This window comes from Camelina sativa, chromosome 19 (genome assembly GCF_030686135.1).
Source record: "Camelina sativa cultivar CO46 ecotype springtype chromosome 19, ASM3068613v1".
Classification (NCBI taxonomy): Eukaryota; Viridiplantae; Streptophyta; class Magnoliopsida; order Brassicales; family Brassicaceae; genus Camelina; species Camelina sativa.
The window spans coordinates 22,436,125-22,462,465 of NC_141898.1; the positions used below are offsets into that span (position 1 = coordinate 22,436,125).

The 26,341-nt window shown below is 41.9% G+C and overlaps 1 non-coding gene and 1 pseudogene across 1 annotated transcript; one reads left to right on the top strand and one right to left on the bottom strand.

Annotated features, from left to right (window-relative positions):
• Positions 1-351: 351 nt before the first annotated feature.
• LOC109130898 (F-box protein At2g16450-like) lies at positions 352-26,306 on the top strand (annotated as a pseudogene).
• On the bottom strand, positions 4,962-5,067 carry LOC147920850 (small nucleolar RNA R71). Its single transcript, XR_015591879.1, has one exon. It is a non-coding gene; the product is annotated as a small nucleolar RNA R71 (small nucleolar RNA).
• Positions 26,307-26,341: the final 35 nt, after the last annotated feature.

The window sequence follows — 26,341 nt, forward strand, 5'->3', positions numbered from 1 at the left end:
CTGGTTGAGGTTGCAGCTGGGAGAGAGGACGACTTGAGGTCACAGGTGGTTGTGGTCAGTCCTTCGGTGCAACCACAGCGGTCCCAGCCGCATTCTGTTCCTAGCAAGGGCGGCAAGCCTGCGCAGGGGCAGAAGCGGAAGTTTGATGATATGCAGAGATCGAGGTACAGTGGAGCGAGATGCTTTGGGTGTGGTAGCAGGGACCACAAAGTGACCAACTGTCCGCAGAGAGGTGAGCAGCGGGCAGTGATGGAGCAGCGGGCAGTGATGGAGCCGCGGACATATACATGAGTGTGTTACTACTGCAGGGAGACGGGGCATATCAAGCCTCGTTGTCCCAAGTTGCAGCAGATGGCAGTAGCAGCGGTGCAGGCTGGAGGTCAGCCAGGAGTGCAGCAGGGTGTGCAGCCGGTGGGTTGGATCGAGCCGACATCGCGGGTGTACTCGTCTGTGGAGACCCGTGGCACCAGTGCAGGAGCAATCACAGGTATAACTTCTGAGATTCAAACTTGGTCAATTCAATCGTTCGAAGTATGTTCGTTTTTGCTTGTGATTGAATGTTAGGTTCTCAACACATGATGTTTGTGTATGGAACTTGTCGGTGGGCGGGTTTATGTCCCACGTTCTGTTTGACTCTGGAGCAACTCATTGCTTCATTACTCCGGAGTGTGCAGAGAGCGCTAGTATCAGCGGAGATCCCGGGGAGAGCACGGGTGTTGTCAGGGTTGCAGGGGGGAAGTTCCTGAGAGTCTTTGGTCGAGTGAGAGATGTGGAGATTCAGATTGCGGGGGGGGGGGGGTCGAGGGCGGAAGACCGACTTCGGGGAGTATGATGTGATTTTGGGTATGGATTGGTTGTATCATCATAGGGTGCATTTAGACTGTTATAGAGGCAGAGTGGTCTTTGAGCATCCAGAAGGGAAATTGGTTTTCGAGGGAGTAAGACCGACTTCGGGGAGTCTCGTGATCTCGGCTGTGTAGGCTGGGAAGATGATCGTGAAGGGGCGTGAGACCTATTTGGTTACAATTTCGATGCTGGAGTCAGTGGGGTAGTATTCTGTTGGAGGTATTTGGGTTGTGGAGGAGTTTGAGGATGTGTTACAGTCGTTGCAGGGGTTCCCACCATCTTGGTCTGATCCCTTCACGATAGAGTTGGAACCGGGGACAACGCCGTTGTCTAAGGCGCCCTACAGGATGGCTCCAGCAGAGATGGCAGAGCTGAAGAAGCAGCTGGTGGATTTGTTGAGTAAGGGTTTTATCCGTCCTAGTTGTTCCCCGTGGGGAGCACCAGTGTTGTTTGTTAAGAAGAAGGACGTGAGTTTCCGGCTGTGTATCGACTACCGGAGTTTAAACCGGGTCACTGTGAAGAACAAGTACCCTCTCCCGAGAATTGATGAGTTGTTGGATCAGTTGAGGGGTGCTACTTGGTTCTCCAAGATTGACTTAGCATCGAGTTATCATCAGATTCCAATACATGAGGTAGATGTGAGGAAGACTGCCTTCAGGACAAGATACGGGCATTATGAGTTTGTGGTGATGCCGTTCGGTTTGACAAATGCGCCACCTGCGTTTATGAGATTGATGAACAGCGTGTTCCAGGAGTTTCTGGACGTGTCAGTCATCATTTTCATCGACGACATCCTGGTATTTTCCAAGAGTCCTGAGGAGCATGCAGTACATCTGAGAGCATTTCTGGAGAAGCTGCAGGAGCAGAAGTTGTTTGCTAAGCTAAGTAAGTGCAGTTTCTGGCAGCGGGAGATGGGATTCGTAGGCCACATTGTTTCTGCAGAGGGAGTCTCGGTGGATTCCAAGAAGATCCAGGCCATTAGGGAGTGGTTGAGGCCACAGAGTGCCACTGAGATCCGGAGTTTTCTGGAGTTAGCGAGTTACTACAAGAGGTTTGTTCCGGGTTTTGCGAGTATGGCACAGCCGATGACTATGCTTACAGGGAAGGAGGTTCCATTTGTGTGGTCACCAGAGTGTGAGGCGAGTTTTGCAAGTCTCAAGCAGATGTTGACTACCACAACGGTGTTAGCACTGCCTGAGCAGAACGAACCCTACGTTGTGTATACAGATGCTTCTGGAGTGGGGTTGGGTTGTGTGCTTATGCAGCAGGGAAAGGTTATAGCCTACGCTTCGCGGCATTTGCGGAAGCATGAAACTAATTATCCTACTCATGATTTGGAGATGGCAGCAATAGTATTTACTCTGAAGATTTGGAGGTCTTATCTGTATGGCGGGAAGGTACAGGTATTCACAGATCACAAGAGTTTGAAGTACATTTTTACTCAGCCTGAGCTGAATTTGAGGCAGATGCGTTGGATGGAGTTAGTAGTGGATTATGATCTCGACATAGCTTACCATCCTGGTAAAGCTAATCTGGTTGCAGATGCCTTGAGTCGGAAGCGGGCGGCTTCGGCTCAGGAGCAGGTGATGTTACTATATTTTACCATATTTAAAGCCTTTTTTAGTTCATGTTTTGCATCATATAGAAATGATTCCTTAGGTTTTATAGCCATTTATGTCCAAATATACACTTAGGATGTTTAGAAGCATGCATTGCATACATTTGTGCATTTGGAGTATTATTTGGTGTTATGGAGCTCTAAAAGGGTAAGGAAGGACTTGGTGTTATTTCTGGAGCTAAACAAGAGGACTGAAAGTATCAGGAAGTGGATTCGCAAGGCAACTCGACCACAACATTCGAGCAGGCACATGGTCGAGTACTCGGTCGGATTCATAACAAGCTCCTCAAAGATCGATCCAAATGAAGATCTTCCGTTGCGATTCAGCTTCCGCATCCTTCATGAGAATTGTAGGAAATTGAGATAAATCTCTAATGCCGGTGGTTTAAAGGCAATCAGAGGTGTAGTGCAAGAGTTATCCCGATTTTACTGAACGGATATCATCCCAGATCGAATACTCGAGCTACGTGACGGACCAACCACTCGACCATGCACTCGACCAAGCACATGGTCGAGCTGACCGCCGCCTCTCTGTTTTGTCCTCTAGCTAACTAGGGTTTCTCTCTCTTTACTATATATATGTGTACTGGCACTTGTGGCCGAAGGGAGAGACCCTGGAGACCATGTAGACACCTCATAACCTAGTTTTTGCCATTTTTAGCTTCTTTTACTTTATTGCATCATCTCTTATCTTTTTTCTAGATTTTCATAGATTTGTAACCTTCATAACTTTGAATTTGTTGAATATTTGCTTTCACTTCTTTGTTCAATATTGTTCATCTTTATCTCATCTTTCTAATCATGATAGTTTCATTAATTTCTGGGTTTGTGTTCTTTATGATGATTTTTAGATCTTATTAGTGGCTTAGGATCTTAGGGATGGATTAGGCTGGGTAAAGGTTATGGTTGTTTAGATTGGTCAAGCTTGATTGTTATATATCTCTTCTAGATTAGATATGCTCTATGCTATTCTTATACTGAGAGGGTAAGGATAGATCATAAGCTTCTTAGCATCACACCAATGTCTAAGTTGTTAGATAAGGCTAATGCTAGAGATTATCATGAAGCATGCTAAGAGATTAGATGTTTACTATGATTTTTGACATTGATGATTTGGGTTTTAATGCCTGCTTTGATATGTAATAGCTAGTGAGAACTAGGTCTAAGAAGTATCTTGGCTTGATTGTTATTGTCATGAGAATGGATTAACATGTATTAGAAGATCATTGTCTAGAGATAGATCATTATTGATTGAGGTTTGTTGACCAATTTAGATAGCCATAGCTTGAGTCCATCCCATGAATCCATCCTTAGGATTTTCTTTGTTTATTGATTTCCCTGTTTAAGTATTGTTAATTGCTTGTTGTTTGCTCTGTTTTCATTATTTGCTCTGTTTGTGTTCATTCGCTTGTCAACTCGACCTCCCACTCAACCACGCACTCGGCCGAGTGCTAGGTCGAGCTCCATTTTACTTTCTTGCTTATGCATTGTTCTGTTCATGTTTTCTTCTGCTTATTAGTTAATTCTGCTTAGTCTTGTTTATTGCACTTGTTCTACAGTTTAATTCAGCATTAGTATTGTCTTAAGTTGCCTTAGTTCATTGCATTTCATTATTGTCATTAGGTTGTTAGAAACAAATCAACTTGATATTTGGCTTAACTTGAATGCATTGATCACATCTTGACTGCTTACATATCACACTCTTTACGGATTGACATCCTTTATGCTACAACATCATAAGGGAATTGAAACACCTTCCATTACATTCTGATCATTCATACTTATGTTTGTTTGTTTGATTGCATCATTCATTCATTCATAAGTAGATACTTGAAAAAGTTCTTGTTTCAATTGGCACCATTGCCATTAGGGTGTTTATATGTTCCAGTCGAGATTTCATTGTTTCAAGATTAAGCTATGTTACTTTTGATTCTATTACTCACCTCTTTGTTGTTCTGGTGTTCTGTTTTGATTCTCAGGTACCACTCGTCTAGGAACTCGGTCGAGTACCTCAAAGCAAACGGTCGAGTGCTTGTTCGAGCACCTGGTCGAGCACCTGTTCAGAGTCTCAAAATCAAAGAAAAAGAGGTGGCAATGGAATTCCCACATGATCAGACTGAACCTCAAAGGAGAAGGAAGATTGGTGATAGTGATGCTCCCACAACTCATACTTAGAGATTTGGGATAGTGCCTCCTGCTGTCCATAACACAACCTTCACAATCAAGAGTAGTATTATCTCAAGGGTTCAAAGCAGCAAATTTCATGGACTGCCTACTGAGGACCCACTTGCACACCTTGATGAGTTTGATAGGCTCTGTAGCCTCACCAATATAATTGGAGTTAGTGAGGATGCCTTGAAACTGAGATTGTTCCCTTTTTCTCTAGGAGATAAAGCACATCAGTGGGAGAAGACTCTACCTCCTGGAAAAATCACCTCTTGGATTGATTGTAAGAAGGTATTCCTTGCAAAGTTCTTCACTAGCTCAAGGACTGCATATTTGAGGAATGAAATTTCAGGATTTCTCTAGAAGAACAATGAGACCTTTTGTGAGGCATGGGAGAGGTTCAAAGGATATCACATACAATGCCCACATCATGGATTCAGCAGTGAATATTTGTTGTGTACTTTGTATAGAGGTGTTCTTCCCAATATCAAGATGCTCCTAGACACAGCCTCCAATGGAAGCTTCATGAATAGAGATGTAGCTGGAGGTTTGGAATTAATAGAGAACTTTGCTCAGTCTAATGGAGATTATAGTGAGGAATATGATAGCAGCTTAAGGGGAGGTGTTGATTCTGAGGAAGAGCATAGAAAGGAACTACAAGCTTTAGAGGAGAAGCTTGAGAAGCTAGATAACCTCTTTCTAACCCAGCAGAAGCAAGTACATGTTCTTTGTGAAGCTGAGCAGTTTATGGTCCCAGTTTACCCTCCACAACAACCCCAGCCAGCTCCTGCTCAAGATCATGAGATGAAGAGTATGCTTCAGCAACTCCTACAAGGTCAAGCTAATGGAGCTATGGAAACAAGTAAGAAGCTCACAGATATGAATAACAAGGTGGACTGCACATACAATGACCTTAATACCAGGATTGAAGCCTTAACTTGCAGAATGCTTCTACTAGAGAGGAAGAATGAATCTTCTTCTTCTAGTCAACTCAATGGGACCACAATTGACAATCTAAAGGAGTTTGCCACTGCCCAAGATATCTCTCTCAAAGAACTACCTTCAAAGCGCACTGAGGACAGTTGCAACCAAGTTGGAGAGGATTTTCTTCAACCAGAGGTGCAGAATGAGAAGAGAACTGAGTCCCAAACCCAACAATTAAACCACCTAGTTTGAAAATTGCAAACTAGAACTACACAAGGCAATATTCTTGTCAGTTCAAACCTAACACTTTCTACCAAGCTCAATCCCAAAATAGGCCTTACACACTCAAGAATAAACATGGCTTGAAAGAAGGGTTGGTTAAGGGTATTGGAAACTGATTTTAATGATTCAATCAGCTACTTGTATCAACAAGAGTGGTAAAAAGGAGAAAGATGATCCAAATATGTATATGGTATCCATGAGTTTAAAGCAATGCACAAACTGATAATTACAAGTCAATATTAGGTTCTTATAAATAGGAAATGGCATCAAATCACACATGCTTCAATTTAGACCAAATGCAATGCAGAAATTCAAGGCTTGGTTCAATCTTATGCTTCTAACTACTCAACTAGCATCAAAGTACTATTAACTTGGGCATTGATCCTAGTTTAGTGAATTAAACAAGCTAACAAGGCAAAACTCATCATATATCCCTAATGCAAATAATTAACAGTCCTACATGAAACATGCTAAACAAGATGCTATTATGCAATGCAAACTACATGAACACTCTTTTTATAAAGATTTTTGCAAATTTTTCAAATTTTTAGGGTTTTTCTATGCCTTAGATGCTATGCAAATACTAACATAATGATGCTAAAAATTTGAAATAAGAAAACAAAATACAACATCAAATACTATCTCAAACCCTCCCCCAAACTTAAATCACACAGTCCTCTGTGTGAAAGAAATTTGTTAGAGGATTCAAGACTAAAAACAAAACACAACATCAAATGCAATGGTATTTACAAGGAAGGTGATAGTGGTACCTCATGGATTCTGGAAGAAGTTGTCCACATCCTCATTCATGCTCTCATAAGTGTAGTTGAGGTCTGGTTGGTGACTTTGAGGGGGAGATGGAGGCAACTCGACGATGGCAATCGACTGGCACTCGGTCGAGTGTATGGTCGAGTGGGGGGGTCGAGTTGGCTACCAAGTCTCCTTTTCTTCTTCTGTTTTGACTCCCTTGCTTCCCTGATTATGAAAACACCAAAACAAATATCAAAATAACAAAATCCTAATCATTATGTACAGGGATACCTTAGGGACTTCCTCCCTAGTGAGCTTGTTTAAAGTCACTAAGCTTGACTTTGATGCCTTTTCAGGCTTGGTTTAGAGACCAAGGAGGTGATGAAACCCCCCTGGTTCTACTTGATAACCTTGGTGTTCCTTCTTGATCACTACTTCCTTGACACTTGAACCATGTTTCTTCTTAAACTTGAGTCTTGGTCTTGCCTTCTTCAAAGACCTCTTGTTGAGCTGAACTTGAAGATCTTTACTAAACCAGTTAACACTTGAACTGAATTCTTGAGATGTTGAACTGATTTCTCATGAGATGAGACCTTAGCTTTTGAAGTCTCTTCTTCTCTCAAAACCCCAAAATCAGCCTTATTTTCAATCTTAAATGGTTGACCTCCAATGGTTGGTTGGTTAGATGGATCTGTAATATCAAAGTTCATGGTCAAACCTTCAGCTATGTTCAACCTTATCAACCCCTCCTTAACATCAATTACTGCTCCTGCTGTGGCAAGGAATGGTCTCCCAAGCAAGATTGGATCCTCTAACTCCTTATCCATGTTTATTATGATGAAATCAGTGGGAATTCTTGTCTTGCCTATCTTGACTAGGAGGCTCTCCAATTTACCAACTACATCCTTGTGTGAACCATTAGCTAGACTTATGTAGAGATTTCTTGGCTTGAATTCAGTGTGTCCAAGCTTTTCTGCTATAGAGTAGGTCATGACACTAACAGATGCTCCAAGATCACACAAGCATTTGTTGAAGTGAAGGTAGCTGATGGAGCAAGGTAGATTGAATGGACCTGGATCTTCAAGTTTTGTTGGAACAATAGCTGTCCCAATCTCCTCTTGATCTCTCCTGTTTTGATTCTGAGCCTTCTGCTTGGATATGTCAAGTAACATGCCTTTGTAGAGAGGATATGGGGCATATTGTTCCAAAGCTGGTCCTCTCTCCTCTTCATTCTTTTCAATGACAACCTCCTGTTGAATGACCATCACTTCCTTCTTTTCAAACACAACCTCTTCCTTCAAATCCATCACTTCTTCCTTATCAATGACTTCCTCTTGTTGTAAAGCTAACTCCTTCTCTTGTTGCAAAGCCAACTCTTCCCTTTTCTCAATAATTTCCTTGATTTCCTTCAGCTTTTGTGCCTTGAAACGTACTGGGAATGGCAGAGGTGGTTTGTAAGCAGGGGAAATGTACTTAACTGGCTTAACAGCTTCTGGGGCAGCAATTCGATCGGTCACTCGAGCAGGTACTCGATCGTGTGTGTGGTCGAGCACTTGGTCGAGTGCTTTGCTGGATTTAGTTTGCTGTGAGAAACCTTTACTTTGGGCTTCAATAAATGATGAATCCTCCCCAGCTTGAACTTCACTGTCCTCAGTGACAGCTTCTTCATGGAGATGAAGTAGAAGCAATGCAACTCTCCATGTACGTGATCTTAGAGCTCAAACTCTCCAACTTGTTATTCAGGTCAGTAGAATAAGAATTCAACGTTTGGTGCAGCTCAGCAAACTTCTTTTCTTCTTCAATCCGCCCATTTGCTTCTCCTAGTAAAAATTGTTGCATCATAGCTCTTAAGTCAGGTGCCTGGGCTTGTGAGGTCTGAAACCCTGGAGAGGGATAAAATTCAGCCTGGTATACTGGTTGATGTTGCATGGGTACATAATGGAACATACTGTTGTGGAACATCGTTACTGACTCAAACAGGTACTCGGTCGAGCACAAGCTCGAGTTGAAGGTCGAGCTGACTGAGAGGAGACGTGCAAATATACTCGGGACGTGGCTAGATCACTCACTCAATCGACACTCGGTCGGGTGTGAGCTCGAGTTGATGGTCGAGTAGTACCTGAAATGCAACACAGACAAGCAGAGGAAAAATTCGAGATTAGTAATGAACAAGTGATTGAAAGAACTTAATGTTAGTCTAATATTGACCCTAATTGTCACAAATAAACACTCAAATGGTCAACGACGCCAAATTGAAACGAGTTCCTTTCTTGTGTGTGTGTGAAATGGAATGTGAATGAATGATGTGATGATGATGATGAACAATGGTGAAAGCAGGGTGTTTCAATTCCCCTTATGCAATTGTAGTATAAGAGGCATCAATCCTAAATGAGTGAATGCAAGCAATCAAGGTGTGCAATACTTGTCTAAGTTAAGCCAATTATAGAGGGTGTTTGTCACTAACAACCTATTGCAGAATGTAAAATGCAGAATGTAAAAGCTGAATGGACAAGATACTAAATGTAATGGAACAGAATGATTATGGCAATAATGAAACTAGAACAGAGATCAAACTATAGTAATGCAGGTAATGAACTAATGCAAGAAAAGTAATGAACATGAAACTTAAATGAATGCAACTGAAATGCAACTAGAATGAAATAAGAAACAAGACAGGACATACACAAATCATAAACAAGAGTTCTGGGAATGAACTCGAGCAAGCACTCGATCGAGTGTAGATCGAGTGCAGGGTCGAGCTGGACAAAAACGTAAAACAGAGCAATGCATACAAAACAGAGCAAGACAAAAGTAAATCAAACAACGATCAAACAACAAGATTTAGACTAAGAAATCAATAGACAAGGAAGGTCTTAGGGATGGATTCATGGGCTGAACTTAGATTGTGGTTATCTAACTTGATCAACAAACCTCAATCAACATGAGCTAATCTCTAGACATTAATCTCTAAGAACATGTTAATCCACCCTCATGGCAAAAACAATCAAGCTCATATATTTCTAGATTTGTTCTCACAAAGTAAAGAATCTATACAAGCAAGCATTAAGCAATATATCAAGAATCAAACAAGACTTATAATCTCTTAGCAAGCCTAATGATAATCTCTAGATCTAGCCTTATCTATGCACCTTAGACATTGGTGTGATGCTAAGAAGCTTGAGATCAAACCCTACCCTCTCAGTTATAGGATCAGCATTAAGAACATCTACCCTAGAAGAGATCTACAACAATCAAGCTTGACCAAATCAAATAACCACAACATCCATCCTGCCTAAACCATCCCTAAGAGCTAAGGAAACTACTCACAATCACACATGATGAACAGCAAAGTCATAAACCCAGAAAAACACGAAACTTGCATGATTAGAAAGATAAAACAGAGATCTACAATATTGGAGAAGGAATCAAACTCGAATTCTTGATACTTTGAAAGTTATGAAACAAACAAGTATGAAGAATCTTGTGTTTTTCCTTCAAAAGAGGTACAAGATCTAAGAAAATAAAAGTGCAAAAAGCATAAATTCCCAAAAAGGGTAAAATACTAGATTTGAGAATATCTAAAAAGCTGCCCCCGGGTGGCTCCAGCGTACAAGGTCCTTAAATAGGAAAAAGGAGGGGAAGCCCTAAAAATGCTAAAAGACAAAATAGTCAGACGGCTCGGCCAACTCGACCCGGTGCTCGGTCGAGTGACCGGTCGAGTTGGGTTTTCTTGTGCTCCTTCCACTCGGTCGAGTCTCTCTCAGCACACGGTCGAGTGTCTGGTCGAGTGGGCAGTCGAGTGGGACTCCGGACCTTGGTTCTCCAGCCTTAACTCCTTTGCTTTCTCCTCATGATTGCTTCACTTCTCCTCGGCATTGCTTCCATGCTCCTTAGGCTCCAAAATCACCTGTTTATGCAAGAAAAGATGCAAATGCAATGCAACTACACTCTAATGCAAGAACAATCCTAAAACTATGCAATAATGGTCAAAAAAAATAGCAAAGGATGCAAAAGATGTGAATATATTAAGGGAAAACAGGGTAAAATATATGAACATCAACACCCCCAAACTTAGTCTTTGCTTGCCCTCAAGCAAATAAACAAGACATAAGAAGGTAGGTGAGGGTTGAAAGTGGGATCTCACCTCCTAAAGCTTGCAAATAAACCAGCTAGAATCAATGTCCAAGTTACTAGTACTATGATGCAAGTTGAATGAGCTGTACTTAAAGATTTTAGACAAACCTATCACAACCTTTACTGATTTGAGCCTTAGATGTCCACATGCATTCAAATCAACCATTTCCTTTAACATTAATTTAATCAAGAACATGGATCAATCTTATGCAATGCTTTAAACTCATTTGGCTTGGAAATAAAGGTTTAGAGACAATGATGGTTTCTGTTTAGAGTGGGGCTTATCAATATCAAGGTTCTCTCATAAAAAATGGATTGAGCTTTAGAAGAATGCTAAAGGTAAGAACACTTAGACACATACAAGAACAAAACCTTGTCTACCCAAAAGTAACCCAAGTGTTTGATCCTATCATTCTAAACCTAAATGATCCTAGTTCTACCCTTTATCTTCTTCTCTTCTCAAATACCCTTTTCTCTTTTGTTTTCAAGCCTTAGGAGAGGTTTCTTATTTGAATCAACTAGTGGAATGGAGCTTTCTTTCTTATTGCTATGGTTCCCTTTTGTTCTTATTTCTTAAGACATAAAAGCATTTTGCTATACTCCTCTTTTCTTTCTTTCTTTTCTTTGACCAGAACCATTTTTTTCACAAATCTTATACTTCCCATTCTTTCACTAGAACTTTTCTTACAAACATTCCCTCCTAAAGACGTTAACCTTTTCTTTCTTTCTTTCTTTTTTTTTTTTTATTTTCTTTTTCACAACAGCCAAGTCCCAAACCCAACAATTAAACCACCTAGTCCTATCTAGTTTGAAAATTGCAAACTAGAACTACACAAGGCAATATTCTTGTCAGTTCAAACCTAACACTTCTTACCAAGCTCAATCCCAAAATAGGCCTTACACACTCAAGAATAAACATGGCTTGAAAGAAAGGTTGGTTAAGGGTATTGGAAACTGATTTTAATGATTCAATCAGCTACTTGGATCAACAAGAGTGGTAAAAAGGAGAAAAATGATCCAAATATGTAAATGGTATCCATGAGTTTCAAGCAATGCACAAACTGATAATTACAAGTCAATATTAGGTTCTTAGAAATAGGAAATGACATCAAATCACAACATGCTTCAATTCAGACCAAATGCAATGCAGGAATTCAAGACTTGGTTCAATCTTATGCTTCTAACTACTCAACTAGCATCAAAGTACTATTAACTTGGGCATTGATCCTAGTTTAGTGGATTAAACAAGCTAACAAGGCAAAACTCATCATAGATCCCTAATGCAAATAATTAACAGTCCTACATGAAACATGCTAAACAAGATGCTATTATGCAATGCAAACTACATGAACACTCTTTTTATAAAGATTTTTGCAAATCTTTCAAATTTTTAGGGTTTTTCTATGCCTTAGATGCTATGCAAATACTAACATAATGATGCTAAAATTTGAAATAAGAAAACAAAACATAATGTCAAATGCTATCTCAAAACCTCCCCCAAACTTAAATTACACAATCCCTTGTGTAATAAAAATTTGTAAGAGGATTCAAGATTGAAATAAGAAAACTAAACATGAGATGAAATGGTATTTACAAGGAAATGGTGATGTTGGTACCTTATTGGTTATGGAAGAAAGTGTCTACATCCTCATTCATGCTGTCAAAGGTGTAGTGGGAGCTTGGATTTGGATTTGGAGGTGGAGAGGGAGGCAACTCGACTATAGCCATCGATTGGTACTCGGTCGAGTGCCCGGTCGAGTGGGGTGGTCGAGTTGGCTGTCGAGTCTGTTTTTCTTCTTATGTTTAGACCCCCTTTCTTCCCTGATCATGAGAACACCAAAACAAATATCAAAATACCAAAACCCTAAACAATATGTACAAAGATACCTTAGGGACTTCCTCCCTAGTGAGCTTGTTTAAAGTCACTAAGCTTGACTTTTGATGCCTTTTCAGGCTTGGTTTGGAGTCCAATGAGGTGTTGAAATCCCCTCTGGTTCTACTTGATAACCTTGGTGTTGTTTCTTGATCACTACCTCCTTAACACTTGAACTTTGTTTCTTCTTAAACTTGAGTCTTGGTCTTGCCTTCTTCAAAGACCTCTTGTTGAGCTGAACTTGAAGTTCCTTCACTAAACCAGCTAACACTTGAACTGATTCCTTGAGCTCTTGGACAGTCTTGGCTTGGGCTGAACCTTTAATCCTAGGGTCCTCTCCATCCTCAAAAACTTCAGAACTAGCTTTTTTCTCTACCACAAAGTGCTGACCTTCAATAGTAGGTTGATATGTTGAATTCTTGATGTCAAACTTCATAGTGAAGTCTTTAGCAAGGTGGAGCTTGATGGTTCCCATCTTAACATCAATTACAGCCCCAGCTGTGGCTAAGAATAGTCTCCCCAAGATGAGAGGATCTTCTGGCTCTTGATCCATGTTCATGATCACAAAATCAGTTGGAATCCTAGCCTCCCCTATCTTGACTGGAAAATTTTCAATTAATCCAAGCACATCCCTCTTTTATCCATCTGCTAGGCCAATATAGAGATTGCAGGGCTTAAAATGTTCATACCCCAACTTCTCAGCAACTGAATATGGCATTAAGCTCACTGAAGCTCCCAAGTCACATAGACACTTGTTGAAGTGCATATAGCTAATGGAACAAGGTAGGTTAAATGACCCTGGATCTTCAAGCTTTGTTGGGATAATAGCTTTCCCAATCTCTTTCAAATCCTTCATGTCTTGATCTTGAGCCTTCTGCTTGGATAATTCAAGAAGCATGTCCTTGAGGACAGGATGTTGAGCATATTTTTCCAAGGGAGGTCCTCTCTCTTCCTCTTTCTTCTCAATGACAACCTCTTGTTGTATGGCCATCACTTCCTTCTTTTCAATCACTTCCTCTTGTTGCAAAGCCATCATTTCTCTTTTCTCAATAATTTCCCTTAGTTCTTTCAGCTTTTGTGCCTTGAAACGTCCTGGGAATAGTAGAGGTGGTTTGTAAGCAGGAGGAATGTATCTAGTAGGCTTAACAGCTTCTGTGTCTTCAACTCGATCGGTCACTCGGTCATGTACTCGATCGTGTGTGTGGTCGAGCACCTGGTCGAGTGGTTTCTCTGCTTCAGTCTGCTGAGTAAAACCTTCACTTTGGGCTTCAATTAGTGATGAATCCTCCCCACCTTGAACCTCACTGTCCTCAGTGACAACTTCTTCATAGAAGTGAATCGCTTTAGCTGTAAACTCCCTTGGGTTTTGAATAGCTGGTCCAGGAAGTTGGTTTGGCGTAGGAGCGGAAGTGGAATCAATGTTGCTCTCCATGTACTTGACCTTAGAGGTCAGACTCTCATGCTTGTTACTCAGGTCATTAGAATAAGAATTCAACGTTTGGGTCAGCTCAGCAAACTGCTTTGCTTTCTCAATCTGCTTATTGGCTTGCCCAAGCAACATTTGTTGCATCATACCTCTTAAGTCAGGTTCTTGGCCTTGGTAGGTCTGAAACCCTGGGGGGTGACACAATTGAGCCTGGAAACCTGGTTGCTGGTGCATGGGTACATAATGGAACATACTGCTTTGAAACATGATTACTAACTCGAACTGACACTCGGTCGAGCACAAGCTCGAGTTGAAGGTCGAGTCGTCTGAGATGAGAAGTCTATTTGAATCCGGGTAGGGACTCGATCTGGTACTCGAACAGCAAACGGTCGAGTGGTAGCTCGAGTTGTAGGTCGAGTTGGTACCTGAGACTCAAAACAACCAAGCAGATGAAGAATTTGAATCAGTAGTGATCAAAGGAGCAATAGAACTTAATCTTAGACTTGTATAGATCCTAATTGTCACAAACAAACACTCAAATGGGCAACGGCGGCAAATTCCTATTCATCCCAATGATCAAGAGAAGACAACATTCACATGTCCATATAGTACCTTTGCATATATGAGGATGCCATTTGGATTATGTAATGTTCCAGCTACCTTTCAAAGGTGCATGATGTCAATCTTCTCTGATCTTATTGAGGATGTGGTTGAAGTTTTTATGGATGACTTCTCTGTCTATGGAGATTCCTTTTCTTCTTGTCTTGCTAATCTATGCAGGGTTTTAAAGAGATGTGAGGAGACAAATCTAGTCTTAAATTGGGAAAAGTGTCACTTCATGGTTGAAGAAGGGATAGTTCGTGGTCATAAGATTTCAGAGAAGGGTATTGAAGTTGACAAAGCAAAAATTGAAGTCATGGTTCAACTTCAACCACCAAAAACAGTCAAGGACATAAGAAGCTTTCTTGGTCATGCTGGGTTTTATAGAAGGTTCATCAAGGATTTCTCAAAGATAGCTAGGCCATTGACAAGGTTGCTTTGTAAGGAGACTGAGTTCAACTTTGATGAAGATTGCTTGAAGGCTTTCAAGGAGATCAAGGCTGCTTTGATATCAGCTCCAATAGTCCAAGCTCCAAACTGGGATCTTCCATTTCAGATTATGTGTGATGCTCCAGACTTTGCAATATGAGCAGTTCTGGGACAGAAGAAAGATAAGAAGCTGCATGTTATTCACTATGCAAGTAGGACCTTGGATGAAAATCAAGGAAGATATTCAACAACAGAGAAAGAGCTTCTAGCAGTGGTCTTTGCCTTTGAAAAGTTCAGAAGTTACTTAGTAGGGTCCAAGGTAATTATGTACACTGATCATGCTGCTTTGAGGCACATCTACTCAAAGAAGGACACAAAACCAAGGTTGTTGAGATGGATTTTGCTTCTCCAAGAGTTTTACATGGAAATAGTTGATAAGAAAGGGTTAGAGAATGGAGTAGCTGATCATTTGTCCAGAATGAGGATGAAGGAGGAGATTCCAATCGATGATTCAATGCCTGAGGAGAAACTGATACAAATTGGGACAACTCGGCCTCCAACTCGCCCAACTACTCGAACAAGCACTCGACCGAGTATGTTTGGGCACTCGATCGAGCATGATGAGATGGAGGAGTGGATGGCACTTGAAAGTGAAGAGCTACCTTGGTATGCTGACATAGTCAATTACAAGGTGTGTGAAGAAATCCTAGCAGACATGGACCCTTATAAGAAGAAAAAGCTCCTCAAGGACATCAATGGATACTATTGGGATGAACCTTACTTATACAAAAAGGGATCAGATGGGCTGTTTAGGAGGTGCATAGCAGAAAATGAAGTTGAAGGAGTGCTAGGGCATTGTCATGGTTTTGCTTATGGAGGCCATTTTGCAACTTTCAAGACAGCCTAGAAAGTCCTACAAGCTGGTTTATTTTGGCCTACATTATTCAAGGACACTCACAAGTTCATCACAAAGTGTGATGCTTGCCAAAGAATGGGGAATATCACAAGAAAGAATGAGATGCCCCAAAATCCAATTCTTGAAGTTGAGATATTTGATGTGTAGGGAATTGATTTCATGGGACCTTTTAATCCTCCTTCAAATGGGAATGTCTACATATTAGTAGCAGTGGACTATGTCTCCAAGTGGGTAGAGGCTATTGCCAGCCCTACTAATGATCACAAAATGGTTCTTAAACTTTTTAAGACCATAATCTTCCCAAGGTATGGAATTCCAAAGGCTGTGATTAGTGATAGAGGAACACACTTCATCAACAAGATCTTTGAAGGAATGCTAAGGAAGTATGGAGTTAAGCACAAGGTGTCTACAGCCTATCACCCTTAAACAAGTGGGCAAGTTGAAGTGTCAAACAAACAAATCAAGGCCATTCTATCAAGAATAGTAGGAGCAACAAGAAAGGATTGGTCTAGTAAACTTGATGAAACACTTTGGGCCTATAGAACAGCTTTCAAGACACCTATAGGAAGAACCCCACTCCAACTTGTTTATGGCAAGTCTTGCCATCTCCCAGTTGAAGTTGAGTACAAAGCCCTATGGGCAATCAAACTTTTGAACTTGGATCTAGAGACAGTACAAGCTAAGAGAAGCCTTGAATTCATGAGCTTGAGGAAATCAGATTGGAAGCTTATGAAAACTCCAAAATCTACAAGAAAAGAACTAAAGCCTTCCATGATAAAAAGATTCTCATCAAGGATCTAAAGGCTGGAGACCAAACTTTGCTTTACAATTCAAGACTCAAGTTATTCCCTGGGAAGTTGAAAAGTATATGGGGAGGTCCTTTTGAAATAAAGGGGATCCTACTATTTGGAGCTGTCACACTTCTCAACAAGGATGGTAGTGAGTTCACAGTCAATGGTCAGAGAGTTAAGAAGTATTTGGGAGAAAAGGAAACACCTGAGAAGTGCACAATGCTTCTCCAGGATGCTCCTAAAGCCTTAAAAGACATCTAAAAGTCAACCTTAGTGACTTTAAACAAGCTCACTAGGGAGGAAGTCCCTAAGGTATCTTTGTTTATATTGCTTAGGAATTTGGGTATTTTGATTTGTGTTTTTGTGTTTTCATGGTCAGGGAAGCAAGGTAGTCTAATTAGAAGAAGAAAAGAAGATTCGCAGCCCAACTCGACCCCCCCCCCCCCACTCGACCGAGCACTCGACCGAGTGCCAGTCGATTACAATCGTCGAGTTGCCTCCATCTCCCCCTCAAAGTCACCAACCAGACCTCAACTACACTTATGAGAGCATGAATGAGGATGTGGACAGCTTCTCCCAGAATCCATGAGGTACCACTATCACCTTCCTTCTAAATACCATTGCATTTGATGTTGTGTTTTGTTTTTAGTCTTCAATCCTCTAACAAATTTCTTTCACACAGAGGACTGTGTGATTTAAGTTTGGGGGAGGGTTTGAGATAGTATTTGATGTTGTGTTTTGTTTTCTTATTTCAAATTTTTAGCATCATTATGTTAGTATTTGCATTGCATCTAAAGCATAGAAAAATCCTAAAAATTTGAAAAATTTGCAAAAATCTTTATAAAAAGAGTGTTCATGTAGTTTGCATTGCATAATAGCATCTTGTTTAGCATGTTTCATGTAGGACTGTTAATTATTTGCATTAGGGATCTATGATGAGTTTTGCCTTGTTAGCTTGTTTAATTCACTATACTAGGATCAATGCCCAAGTTAATAGTACTTTGATGCTACTTGAGTAGTTAGAAGCATAAGATTGAACCAAGTCTTGAATTCCTGCATTGCATTTGGTCTAAATTGAAGCATGTTGTGATTTGATGCCATTTCCTATTTATAAGAACCTAATATTGACTTGTAATTATCAGTTTGTGCATTGCTTTAAACTCATGGATACCATATACATATTTGGATCATCTTTCTCTTTTTTACCACTCTTGTTGATACAAGTAGCTGATTGAATCATTAAAATCAGTTTCCAATACCCTTAACCAACCCTTCTTTCAAGCCATGTTTATTCTTGAGTGTGTAAGGCCAATTTTGGGATTGAGCTTGGTAGAAAGTGTTAGGTTTGAACTGACAAGAATATTACCTTGTGTAGTTCTAGTTTGCAATTTTTAAACTAGATAGGACTAGATGGTTTTATTGTTGGGTTTGGGACTTGGCTGTTGTGAAAAAGAAAAGAAGAAAAAAAAAAAAAAGAAAGAAAAGAAAGAACAGGTTAAAGTCTTTAGGAGGGAATGTGTTTAAGTAAAGTTCTAGTGAAAGAATGGGAAGTATAAGATTTGTGAAAAAATGGTTCTAGTCAAAGAAAAGAAAGAAAGAAAAGAGGATTATAGCAAAATGCTTTTATGTCTTAAGAAATAAGAAGCAAAGGGAACCATACCAATAAGAAAGAAAGCCCCATTCCACTAGTTGATTCAAATAAGAAACCTCTCATAAGGCTTGAAAACAAAAGAGAAAAGGGTATTTGAGAAGAGAAGAAGATAAAGAGTAGAACACTTGGGTTACTTTTGGGTAGAAAATGTTTTGTTCTTGTATGTGTCTAAGTGTTCTTACCTTTAGCATTCTTCTAAAGCTCAATCCATTTTTTATGAGAGAACCTTGATATTGATAAGCCCCACTCTAAACAGAGACCATCATTGTCTCTAAACCTTTATTTCCAAGCCAAATGAGTTTAAAGCAATGCATAAGATTGATCCATGTTCTTGATTAAATTAATGTTAAAATGTTAAATGAAATGGTTGATTTGAATGCATGTGGACATCTAAGGCTCAAATCAGTAAAGGTTGTGATAGGTTTGTCTAAAATCTTTAAGTACAACTCATTCAACTTGCATCATAGTACTATTAACTTGGACATTGATTCTAGCTGGTTTATTTGCAAGCTTTAGGAACTGAGATCCCACTTTCAACCCTCACCTACCTTCTTATGTCTTGTTTATTTGCTTGAGGGCAAGCAAAGACTAAGTTTGGGGGTGTTGATGTTCATATATTTTACCATGTTTTTCCTTAATATATTCACATCTTTTGCATCCTTTGCTATCCTTTTTGACCATTATTGCATAGTTTTAGGATTGTTCTTGCATTAGAGTGTAGTTGCATTGCATTTGCATCTTTTCTTGCATAAACAGGTGATTTTGGAGCCTAAGGAGCATGGAAGCAATGCTGAGGAGAAGTGAAGCAATCATGAGGAGAAAGCAAAGGAGTTAAGGCTGGAGAACCAAGGTCCGGAGTCCCACTCGACTGCCCACTCGACCAGACACTCGACCGTGTGCTGAGAGATACTCGACCGAGTGGAAGGAGCACAAGAAAACCCAACTCGACCGGTCACTCGACCGAGCACCGGGTCGAGTTGGCCGAGCCGCCTGGCTATTTTGTCTTTTAGCATTTTTAGGGCTTCTCCTCCTTTTTCCTATTTAAGGACCTTGTACGCTGGAACCACCAGGGGGCAGCATTTTAGATATTCTCAAACCTAGTATTTTACCCTTTTTGGGAATTTATGCTTTTTGCACTTTTATTTTCTTAGATCTTGTACCTCTTTTGAAGGAAAAAACACAAGATTCTTCATACTTGTTTGTTTCATAACTTTCAAAGTATCAAGAATTCGAGTTTGATTCCTTCTCCAATATTGTAGATCTCTGTTTTATCTTTCTAATCATGCAAGTTTCGTGTTTTTCTGGGTTTATGACTTTTCTGTTCATCATGTGTGATTGTGAGTAGTTTCCTTAGCTCTTAGGGATGGTTTAGGCTGGATGGATGTTGTGGTTATTTGATTTGGTCAAGCTTGATTGTTGTAGATATCTTCTAGGCTAGATGTTCTTAATGCTGATCCTATAACTGAGAGGGTAGGGTTTGATCTCAAGCTTCTTAGCATCACATCAATGTCTAAGGTGCATAGATAAGGCTAGATCTAGAGATTATCATTAGGCTTGCTAAGATTTTAGAAGTCTTGTTTGATTCTTGACATATTGCTTAATGCTTGCTTGTATAGATTCTTTACTTTGTGAGAACAAGTCTAGAAATATATGAGCTTGATTGTTTTTGCCATGAGGGTGGATTAACATGTTCTTAGAGATTAATGTCTAGAGATTAGCTCATGTTGATTTAGGTTTGTTGATCAAGTTAGATAACCACAATCTAAGTTCAGCCCATGAATCCATCCCTAAGACCTTCCTTGTCTATTGATTTCTTAGTCTAAATCTTGTTATTTGATCGTTGTTTGATTTATTTTTGTCTTGCTCTGTTTTGTATGCATTGCTCTGTTTTACGTTTTTGTCCAGCTCGACCCTGCACTCGATCTACACTCGATCGAGTGCTTGCTCGAGTTTATTCCCAGAACTCTTGTTCGCCCCTGCTACGAGTTCGAGCTCCATCCACCGCCTCTGCCTCAAGTTCAGCTCGGGCTGAGTGAATATATACTTCAGGCTCTTATGATCTGTAAACACTTGTACCTTTGCACCATAAAGATAAGATCTTCAAATCTTCAGGACAAAAACTACAACACCCATCTCCAGGTCATGAGTAGGATAGTTGTCCTCATGCTTCCGCAACTGCCGCGAAGCATAGGCAATCACCTTCCCATGCTACATCAACACACAACCCAAACCAACTCTGGATGCATCTGTATACACCACATAGGGCTCCCTGCTCAGGAAAAGCCAACACCAGAGCAGTAGTCAACATCTCCTTCAAGCTTGCAAAGCCCTCCTCGCACTCCTGTGACCAGACAAAAGGTACATCCTTCCCCGTCAACTTAGTCATAGGACATGCTCTGCTCGCAAACCCCTGCACGAATCTCCTGTAATACCCTGCCAACCCGAGAAAAATCCTGATCTCCGTGGCATTCTGCGGTTTAGGCCAATCCCTGATAGCCTGAATCTTCTCCGGATCTACAGAAACCCGATCTGCAGACACAATATGACCCAGAAAGCCCATCTCACGCTGCCAGAAACTACACTTGCTCAGCTTAGCGAACAACTTCTGCTCCCGTAGCTTCTCGAGAACTGCCCTCAAATGCACTGCATGCTCTTCAGGACTCTTAGAATAAACCAGGATGTCGTCGATGAAAATGATGACAGACACGTCCAGAAACTCCTGAAACACGTTGTTCATCAATCTCATAAACACAGCTAGTGCGTTAGTCAACCCGAAAGGCATCCCCACAAACTCATAATGCCCATACCTCGTCCTGAATGCAGTCTTCCTCACATGTGCCTCATCTATCGGTATCTGATGATAACCCGACGCCAGATCTACCTTGGAGAACCAAGTAGCACCCCTCAACTGATCCAACAACTCATCACTCTTGGGAAGAGGGTACTTGTTTTTCACCGTGACCCGGTTCAACCCCCGTTAATCAATACACAACCGGAAACTCCCATCCTTCTTCTTGACAAACAGCACCGTTGCTCCCCACAATGATACACTAGGACAGATGAATCCCTTACTCAACAAATCCTCTAGCTGCTTCTTCAGCTCTGTCATCTCTGCTGGAGCCATCCTGTAAGGAGCCTTGGATATCGGTGTCGTCCCTGGTTCCAGTTCAATCGTAAAAGGATCAGACGGAGGTGGTGGTAATCCCTGCAATGACTGGAACACATCCTCAAACTCCTCCACAACCGGAATACCGCTCACCGTAGACTTCCCCACTAACTCTAGCATAGATATAGTAACCAAATAAGCCTCACGGCCCTTCTCGATCATCTTCCCAGTTTGAATGGCCGAGATCACGAGACTCCACGAAGTCGGTCTAATCCCCTGATAAACCAACTTCCCTCCTGAGTGCTCAAACTCCACTCTACCCTGATGACAATCCAAATGAACCATATGCTGATGCAACCAGTCCATCCCCAAGATAACGTCATACAGCTCCACTAGGCTGATAAGCAAATCCGCAGGCCACGACTCCCCTGCGATATGAATATCAATTCCTCTGGAACTTGCCTCCCGCAACTCTGACAACTCCTGTACGCTCCCAGGAATCACCTCCGATTCCCGCGCTCTCTGCACACTCCGGAGTAATGAAGCCATGTGAAGCTCCAGAATCAAACATAACATGGGACTTAAACCCTCCCACCAACAAGGTCCCTACACAAACCTCATGTGTTGCGAACCTAACACTTTATCACAGGATAACATAAAATCTGAACTTACTAAGAATTCACGAAGATTAGGTACCAGAAATTATACATGTGATCGCCCCGACACTAGCTCCACCAGTCTCTACAGTCGTGTAAACCCATGGCGCCTGCTCAATCCATGCCACATGCTGCCCTCCCGGCTGCACCTGCTGCAACGCTTCCACTGCTACCGACTGCAACTTGGGACAATAGGGCTTGATGTGCCCTGGCTCCCTGCAATTATAGCACACACGATCTGCTACCGTCGGAGCACTCCTCTTGGGACAGCTAGAAACCTTGTGATCCTTGCCTCCACACCCCAAGCAACTCGGACCACCCGGCCTCTGCGTAGCCTCCCATCTCCTTTTGGTTCCCTGTGCAGGCTTGCCGCCCCTGCTAGAACCTCCCTGATGCTGAGCCTTGCTAGGTTGGACTGCTGGGCTAGCCGCCACTGAGATATCCTCCTCAATCCCTGCTGCAATCTCAACCAGCTCTGCACGCATAGCATAACTCCGCCCTCTACAGTGAACCCTCAAATCGTCACGTAAGGCCCTCAAAAACCTCCTGATCTGAGCCTCCTCAGACTCCATATCTCGACCACAATACCTGAGAAGTCGATTGAACTCCAAGTCAAGCTCCCGCACTGACCGAGTCCCCTGAGCTAGCTGAAGGAACTGCACCTCCAACCTATCCAGTGCCTCTCTAGGGAAATACTTGCGGTTGAACTCCAAGACGAAGTCAGCCCAAGACATCTCCCTCTGCACTCTCATGGCTGCCACAGAAGTCCACCACAACTGAGCATCACCAGTCAAATGGTGGACCCCAATGTCCACCCAAAATTCCTCAGGACATCTCAGAGTATGGAAGTTACGTTCCACACTAGTCCTCCACGCCTCCGCAGCGGTAGGATCAGTACCTCCTGAAAACCGCTCGGTACGAATACGACCCATCTCTGTCAACATGCTGATATAACGAGAATGGACCCCACATCCGCAGCCACTAGCTGCCGGTCCTCCGCCACCACTGGTGGCACTACCTGAGCTTGAGCCAGTGCCACTAGCAGCAACCGCTCTAACAACTGTGCCAGCAAACCCGCAAGGTCGGCACCCGGGACTCCCACCACTGGGACACCCGCACCTGGGGCCCTAACATCACCGGCTACTGGAGCATCAACACCGCCCCCTCCAGCCACACTCACGGAATCCCCCTAGACACCCTGCGACTCGCCAACACCCTCTGTCACACTCTGGTCCTCGGTCTCACTAACCACTGGGGCTCTGCCCCTACCACGACCACGTCCGCGTCCATGACCACGTCCGTGTCCATGACCACGACCAGCAACAGCACCACCTCTAACCATTTGCACTACCATGAACAGAAGGCTAAGCACACAATTATACATATCACAGAAACATAAACTCACCATGGAATCACACAGTAGGCTCGAAGAGGATGTTCTAGGACTCCATGCCACAGACAATTGACTAACTCACATAATCTATCAAAGCATGAAATTTCACAAACTATCTACAGCACAAAGCCTAGTGAACCCAAACCTAGAACCGTAAGGGCTATGATACCAAACTGAAACGACACGACCCTTTTTTTTTTTTAAATAATAAATAATTAAATAATAATAAGAAACTACAACTAGTGGTCCCATAGCCACAAACCACCTAACCACAAGCACAACCAACAGCGGAAATAACATATACCAATATCCAAACAATAATCCAATAACTAATAACCAATAATCAAATATAACAATACTCCAATATCAAACAGCAGGAAACAAGGAACCAACAACCTAGCAAGTTCTAAAGACCCAACTCTAGCAATCTAGCAATGCCAGACAACATCCAATCGAGTCCCTAGAACATCCTCCTCTTCATCGCCTTGATTCCACGATCACACTTTGCCTTTACCTGCATCACAAACACAAATTGCAATACATGAGTATTTTATAAACACTCAGTAAGGCAATCCTCCCATCTACTGGGCTATACACACAATCAATAGAGATACTCTAACCATCAAGCAACAATCAACAAACAAACCAGGCTCTGCATCGACCGACACAAGGCTTGCATCGACCGACACCAAAAGGGACAAGCATCGACCGACACAAGGTATGCATCGGTCGACACAAGGTTCACTTGCATCGACCGATGCTTCCACTTGCATCAATCAACGCATGCTCGACAATACGCGGAAACCCTAGTTGCATCGACCGACGCCTCCACATGGCATTGACCGATGCTCCTAGGTCAAGCCGCGCCGTCCTCTCACTGCATCGACTGACGCACATACTGCATCGACCAACGCACATGCCGAGCATCGTTTTTCCCCGAAGCTTCTCGCCGGATCTCCGTTCTTGCAAAAACAAGAATCGATCCCAAGCCACAAGAAAGCTTCCTAACGCCTCATACAACATTCTAACAAGCCTAACAACACATAAACAAACAGATTAGAGAATCTCCAGCTTAGATAAGACATGGTCTTGCACTTACCTTTGCCAAGAAGTTTCTGAACCTTAAACATTCAAGAACACGCTCCTAGGAAGCTCCTACAACGACCCCAGCTACAGATCTCTACAAGAAATGCCTCCAAACACCAGAAATCACCGAGAACGCTCAAGAACACTCAAGAACACTTTTTCTCCCTTCTTTTCTCTCAAAAACGGCTGAACTCGCCGAATGAGACAATAACACGACTTAAGGGTTTTCCCTAACCCAAAACGCAGAGTTTAACTTAAACTCGTCCGCAGAAAACAACCTTGCATCGACCGATGCACATAGTGCATTGACCGATGCAATCCCTAAACCGGGATTTTGGTTCGCGGATGTTACATTGTGTCTCATTTTATTTGCATAACCAAAGAAACCAAGCACTTGGACCGATGAGATTCTCATCCTCGAGATATTGTCGAGATTACCTTCAAAGTCAGTCGTCAGGTTTCGTTGCGTGTCGAAGCGATGGACATCAATGTTTCGTAGTCCATCTTTTAGAGAGTTGTTCTTAAGTAGGTCCTTGGCTAAGCCGCGCCTCTTATTCGCCGTTGTAGAAAACGTCTACGTAAATGCAAAACCCGAAGGCTGTGGTGAGTGGAACTTCTTCTCGTTGCCTCAGCTTGAGCATCCATATGTGTTATCGTCGTCAACTCTTGTAGAAACGGCTGAATTTCATGTGACGTTCTCTCCAAAAGGTCTACTGATCAATCATTCTTATGACCTAAGATATTGTTCATGTGGTATGCCTCAGGCTTGTTTTATATCCATATGGTAATCGATACCAGGCTAGACCCCTGATATGTAACCCCATCATAGGACGGTATGCGATCACACATAAACGGTATACTTACAGAAAGGCGTATAGCTTTTTCGGGTTTGATCCGATTGACAAGCAATACAAGGCATTGTCCATGCCTTGTCCATCTGGTCCTGGTCATCGTAAAATACTTACATTTGGAGATGGATATATGAGCTGGAGAAAGATCAAATGTCCCTTAAGACGACTTTGTTTTAAGAGTGAAGGGGTATGCATTAATTGGGTTTTGTATTTCTTAGTTGAGAGAAAAGAATTATCATTTGATTATGTGATAATTTGCTTTGATGTTAGGTCTGAAAATTTACCTTTATTGATGTATAAAGGTTTTGTCGATTAATAAACTACAAGGGCAAATTAGCCGTGATTTATTGGGAGGATGATCTCGACATTTATGAGATTTGTTGTTATGCTGGGGACGATCTCGACAAATATTTGGAGGATAATCTCGACGCTGATCCCACTAATGACTTACGTCTGTGGGTTCTAGAGGATGTTGAGAAAGCGAAATGGTCGAAATATGCCTACACTTGGACCCATGATGAATTCTTCCGTCGTCATGTTTCCGTCGCTGGAGTAACTGCTTCAGGTGAAATAGTGTTTTCGATGCGCAAGTATATATCTAATCAACCTTTTTATGTTTTCTACTTCAATCCCTAAAGGAATACATACTCTCCAACGTGTTGAAATTCAAGGTTTTGGTGAAGCGTTTAAGCAACCTTGTAGGGTTCACACCTTTGTAAACCATGTAGAGGATCTTGATGTTAACAATTTAGAACTACTCAAATCATTCCATCCTCCATTGGAAGAGCCAGAATCTGTAGAGTCATGATATGCTCAAATTTAAACCCTGGAGCTACTCTCTCA